The following is a 6,000-nucleotide window of genomic DNA, read 5'->3' on the forward strand; positions in this document are numbered from 1 at the left end:
AACCGATGATCCTCACTTAGAGGAAGTGGATGGGACCCTCCGTCCATGGGGCCTCTTACAAAGGGCAGCTGACAGACCCGAGGAGGGATGAGTGTGTCAGCCACAGAAGCTCTCAGAAAGCATCTCCCACGAAAGCTGTGGATCCTGAAGGACTCGCTTTGGATCAGCTGTGTGACGTGGCAGCTACGGTCATTGGATGTAAAGTTGAGAAGCTGAGGATTCGAATCCTACCTCAGACACTGTGTGAACCTGACCGAGTCACGTTGCCTCTTTGCTTAACAGTAAATTGAACTCAGTGGTGTTCTCTGCTCCAACATGTGATGCTCCCACCATGCTCCATGACAATTCCCCAGTGGCTGGCCAGCTAAAATGCTTCCACTGGTCACAGAGGGTTTAATAAATGTGTATTAGCTGACTACCATCCCTGATGGCCCCCTCTAGTCACTGTACCAGAAATACAGTTTTCATCATGTTTGGTGTATGTGGGTGTTCCTGGGATTGATTTCTCTGATCTTAGAGCATGTATCATATCAGAGAACCCCAGGCACATCAGCTTGTAGATCTAGACCAGGAAGGAACCTCAAGAAGCACCTCATTCATTCATTTCATTGCACAGATAAGTAAACTGAGCTCTAAAGTGAAGTGACTTTCCCAGGGACATAGAGTTGGATTTGAACCCAGCTCCCCAACTTCAAAGCCAAGCTCTTTCTACATTCTATCACCCTAGAGACAAATGACCCTTTGAAAGGAAATGTGGGATCCAGTATAAAACTGTGGGACTTGGAAACCATATTCCCTGGGTTGAAATCTCACCTCTGATCCTCATGAGCTTTGTGTCCCTGGACAAGCCCCTTCCCCTCTTTCTGCCTCAGTTTCCTTCTCTGCAAAATGGGGGTAATAATAGCATCTTCCCCCAAGATCATGATAAAGATCAAGTGAGATAACAGGTGACTTGCTTTACCAATTCAATGGAGTTCTATAAAAGCCCATCATTAAAGGCAGGGGCTGTCCCAGACTTTAATTTGTGCTCTGCTTATGACTGTAAGGATAATTTAGGGTCATGACCTAATCTAAATTTAATTTTCGGTCGCCAGGGGATATCCCAAATAAAAATACCCAAGTCAGTTTGGAAATATATGGTGATTTAATCAATATATAGTTATAGAAGAAATCAAGGAGAAGAGAGAGGGAGAGGGTATAGGATTTCTCCCGCCTGGCCTGTGCCAGGGGGAGTTCAAAGTCCTCTGCCACAAGGTTTCTGAAGAAGATTAGAGGCTTCTAAGTGGATAGTGTTTGGAAGGCAAAAGAGAATCAGCCAAAACTCCAAGAGATCTCAGAGAAGAGCCTCACCGAACTAGGTTGCTAGGCTTCCTCCAGTTATCAAGGGAAACTCACCGCTAAAACCCCAACAATAGCTGCCGCCATGTCAAGATGCCAATATGCTCAGCAAGCTGCCACCAGCCACCACTCTGCTGTCAAAGAGCCCGGAGAGAGGAAGTGACGTGAAATATATAGACGGTTTTACATCACTTTCCTGTGTCTCACATGTAACAATGGTATCTTAGGCTTGACTTAGGACAGCCCAGGGGTCTGTCAGTTGATTCTGATTTGTCATTTGCTAGCACACGTCTGTCATAGGCCATCCTCTAAAATACTTAATCCTTAAGTATGGGTGTAGAAATTCCTGATTTTGTTTAGACTAAGTAGGGTGGAGTAATCTAAAGTTCACAATTTCCTGATTTTTGTTAGACTAAGTAGGGTGGAGTAATCAAAAGTTCACATGCATGCTGTGACTGCATTAGTCACTTGGCATCTCTGAGCCTCAGTTACCCCCAGCAGCTTCTTTGGTCCATTCTCAATGTGGACATTTTCTCCAGGGATGCAGGTGGATGGCTCGGCTATGGTCTGTGCCTGGGAAAGCTGCTCAGGGCACTGAGTGGGTAAATGACTCTCCCAGGGGCCTAATATATGTCCCTCTTTCTCATCAGTAAAATGGCAACGATCATTCTCGATTTCCAGCAGCTGTTGAGATGAAGATCACAAGGGAATTGCATCTTGGGAAGCACTTTGTTACTGTAAGAGAAGGATGAGGTGTCAGCGGTCTGATACTAGATGAGGGCTTCCTTTGGCGGGTACCTAGCAGAGTGGGTATGTCCACCCCCCACCAGACTTCCTTGTGGACCTTGCCATTGTGAATAAGGAGATGACTAAGAGCAAGAGAAACCTGAAGTTTGAAGGGATGCCTCAGAAGAGGAGCAAATGCAGCCTTCATAGGACCTGCGGGGAATGGGAGAGTTCCATGGAGATTCAAAAAACTGTTGGAGCCAGAAAGCTCTCTTCTTACCTGGGACTCTGGGGAGCTAGGTGGAAGAAAGTACTCATCTCCAAATCATTTTCCCTTGAGCTGAATGAAGATCTCAATGCCCAACTGAGGCCAACCTTTAGGACAGAGACTCTATTTTTTCCCTTAGGGGAACTCAGAGCATATTTCCTGGAGGATTCTCTTTGGTCAAGCCCTCAAAAGTTGTATTAGGAAAGAAGTAGTAGGGACCTTCCTTTTTCCCTCTGTCCCTTCTTTCCCTTCCCTTCCTTTCATTTCCTCATTCCTTCTATAACCTTATATCAAATAAATTAGATATTTTGAATCACAACAGAAATTGATTCAGTCTATGTAATAGGAGGAGAATTTCAATCCATCGAAAGAAGGAAGCTGTGGGGAGTAGACTTACCTGGTCTGCCTGCCTGACTCCATTAAAGCTGCTCAACTCAATGGAAGAAAGAGGAAGTGTCTCACAGAACTCAGTCCTCAAACAGCTGCTCTCTGGTTCCTTCCTTTTTCTAAGTCCCCCTAGCTATTACACCATCCCTCTGCCTTGTCTCAGTTCCCTGGACGCCTGGGCCTTGCCATCTGCCCTCCATCTGAATCCTCCTTTCTGACTTCTCACCTGCTGTTGTCTCCTGAGCTCCTGCAAGGATTATCCCCTTTTCCTCTTTGTATCTCCAGCCACAAGCTTTGTACCAGCGTACTCATTCCATGGTATTGGGCCTGGACTCACTTCCTAACTTCAAATCTGGGGTCCAGATAATAACTGTGTGATTCTGGTCAAGTCCCTTAGCCCTGTTTGCCTCCATTTCCTCATCTGTAGAAGGAGCTGGAGGAGGAAATGGCGAACCACTCTAGGGTCTTTGCCAAGAAAACCCTAAATGGAGCCTTGAAGAGTCAGCTACAACTGACAAATGACTGAATGACAACCACCATTTCCTGGGGATCTGGCTGTCTTCTGAACCTAGGCTGGGCCCTATAATCTCATCAGGATCTCTGGTTTCACCATTGGATGAGTGGCAAGGCCTCTCCAGCTCATTCCTGGGAGAGAAAAAGCTATTTCCCTGAGGCCCTGCTGGTGACAAGCTTCTGACTCTCCAGGGACACTCCTGGGTGGCTGCCTTTTCTCCCCCTTAGAAGCACCTTTCAGAGTTTGAACTCTGCTCAGATTTGGAGAACTCGGGGTCACCTCGATGCACGTTGGAGAGAGGCGTGGGAACTGAACACTAGCCTGCACCCCTTTTCTTTCTCTTGGTACCCTAAGATCAGCCTTGGATTTTAAAGGGAAGGTTTCATATTGAGTTTGAAAATCTCTGATTGAATTAGGTTACAATCCAGCCCCATACTTTGAATGAATTAAGAACAAAGGTTGATGCTTTATAGGTCAATAAACTACTTAAGATAAAGGGAACCTCATGGAACTGTAGGGGGACCCCAGAGGCCTCTGGGCTCCCTGGTGCTCCTTGTCCCACATGACTCCTGGTGTCCAGAAGTCTGGCCTCTGATCCAAACTGAAGTCTGAGTATGCTAAATCAGAGAGACTCCAAAAAGTAACGACACAGGGAATATGAATATGGACCACAGGGTCATCGGTGTGGAGCCAGAAGGGACAAAGGGTCACCCCATTCATTTTTAGAGGGAGATCTCGAGTAGGAGAGTAGCGTCTCTGTCTTGACTGGATCACTCAGCTATTGAGGAGCAAAGCCAGGCCTTCAGGCACCATCTTTGGGCCTAATGATCGAAAGGAAGAGGAAAAATTCATCCCAATCTTGGTTTTCCATCACCTTCATTTCCAAGCCGATCTCCCTTTGTCCCTGGTAATTCTGTAGGGAAAAAAGGATGCTGTTCAGCAGAGCCACGCAGCCCATCAAGCAAGTGTGACCACCTAGTGTTCTGGGGCCACAGGGGCCTCCCTGCATGCCTGTTCTTCCTTTTTTGAGGGAGGCTAAGTATATTCATTCTGGTTTCACAGTGCAGCCCAGGGCTTTGGTCTCTGTGATAGTCACTGTTTGCAAGTTAGAGGCACCAGAATTCCTCACCCGTCTGGTTCTGTGGTCCCCCCACCTCCCCGGTTCTGCTTTCTGTTCCTAGAAGTCTTCTCCAAATTCTTTCTGCTCATCTTAGAAGAGGCTGCCCGTGGCTGTTCTTTCAAGAATTCCTGCTTGGCTTTCTGCTTTCTTGGAATAAAACTCCCTGCTCTTCTATGCGAGTTGAGAACGTCTAGGGAGAGAGCTGAGCTCAGAATCCAGGGGGAGGTTGTGCCAAGGGAGTGAGAGAAGACCTACGAGTGTCCCTGGTGCCCCTCCAGTCCTGAGGGGGCTGCAGACACAAGGGGGATTCCCTGTTTTGTTCTCTTCAATCAAACGCTTTCAAAACAAATCGACCAGCGCCAGCCCCGAAGGATACCTGTTCTGTGTGCCTCACACTCAATTATGTGACTGTGAAGATGGCGCTTGCTCTAGAAAATGGTCTATAAAAGCTTGCCAGCTGATCACTTACTCAGGCACTCTGAAGGGAGCTGAGAATTGGGCTAATCTTTGGAGAAATCCATTTGGAATTATGTGAGAAAGGCATCTGTCCGCTAAGGAAGTCAAACAAGGGAAACCAAGGGAGGTACTATTTGTTGAGCGCTTGGCACAAGGTAGGTGCTGTAGATGTGCTTCCCTCCCTCCCCTCGAATGCAGAAACAAAGGTCTAAAACCCCCAATATTCACAGCGGCGGGAACAGGGGAGCATATTGGCGTCCATGAATGTGACGATGTGTCATCGTGCCCTATGAAGCAGCTCCTGTGGGATTCAGGGAAACACAGGGAGATTTGTGAGCCAAAGCTGGGCCAGAAGAGCAGCCCACCATGATCAACCCCAAAAGGCTCAAGGAAGGTAGACGGCGGATGACTGCCATGGCCAGCCTTGGTCCTGGAGGAGAGATGACGACGCCTGCCTCTCCTCTCATGGAGATGGAATCGGGCCATCGCCATGAGCCATGGGGGCTGGCCAACAAGATCCTGGTCTTCAGAAGAGAGGCTGTGGGCCCCGTCTTCTGCATCCCATGGAAGCCTGGGGAGCGAGGTGTAATGGAGGGGCCCTGCCTCCAGTTCAGGGCCCACACACAGATTCCTGGCTATTTCTGTACCATTTCTGATATGCCTTTGGGTCAGCTCCTGAACTGGAATGGAGAGCCCCAATGATAAAACAAGCTGGCACTCAGCAAAGGGACCCAGGTGTCAGGATGACCCTTGTAGTGAGAGCCGGAGCCTCTTCTGCCTCGCCAAGGAGTGATGGCAGTTTGGACTCTAAAAACATCTTCCCAATGCCCCTTGTTTTCTTAAACCATAATCATTTCTTGGTGCACCGTTCTCCCCTTTGAAGACGTGGTACAGGGACTAGAGCACCCAGCCTTGGGTCAGGAAGTATCCTTCCTAACTTAACAGCAGATCTTACACCCTCTCCCAAGCCCCTGAGGGGGTTCTTTCTGCCCCATCTCCTAACTTCTGTCTCTTAGCAGCTTCACCAAAAATGCAGGGGAAGGACAAGGTGGCTTCTGAGAGGTCCTCATTGACTTGTCTGCATATCCTTTCCATCCCCATGGTACCCTTCAGGCTGATTTGGGCTATGATTCGTTTATTGCCCGACCTGCACCAATAAAGTGGCTCAGGTCACTGGCCCTCTCCACAACC

This window comes from Monodelphis domestica, chromosome 2 (assembly GCF_027887165.1).
Source record: "Monodelphis domestica isolate mMonDom1 chromosome 2, mMonDom1.pri, whole genome shotgun sequence".
Classification (NCBI taxonomy): Eukaryota; Metazoa; Chordata; class Mammalia; order Didelphimorphia; family Didelphidae; genus Monodelphis; species Monodelphis domestica.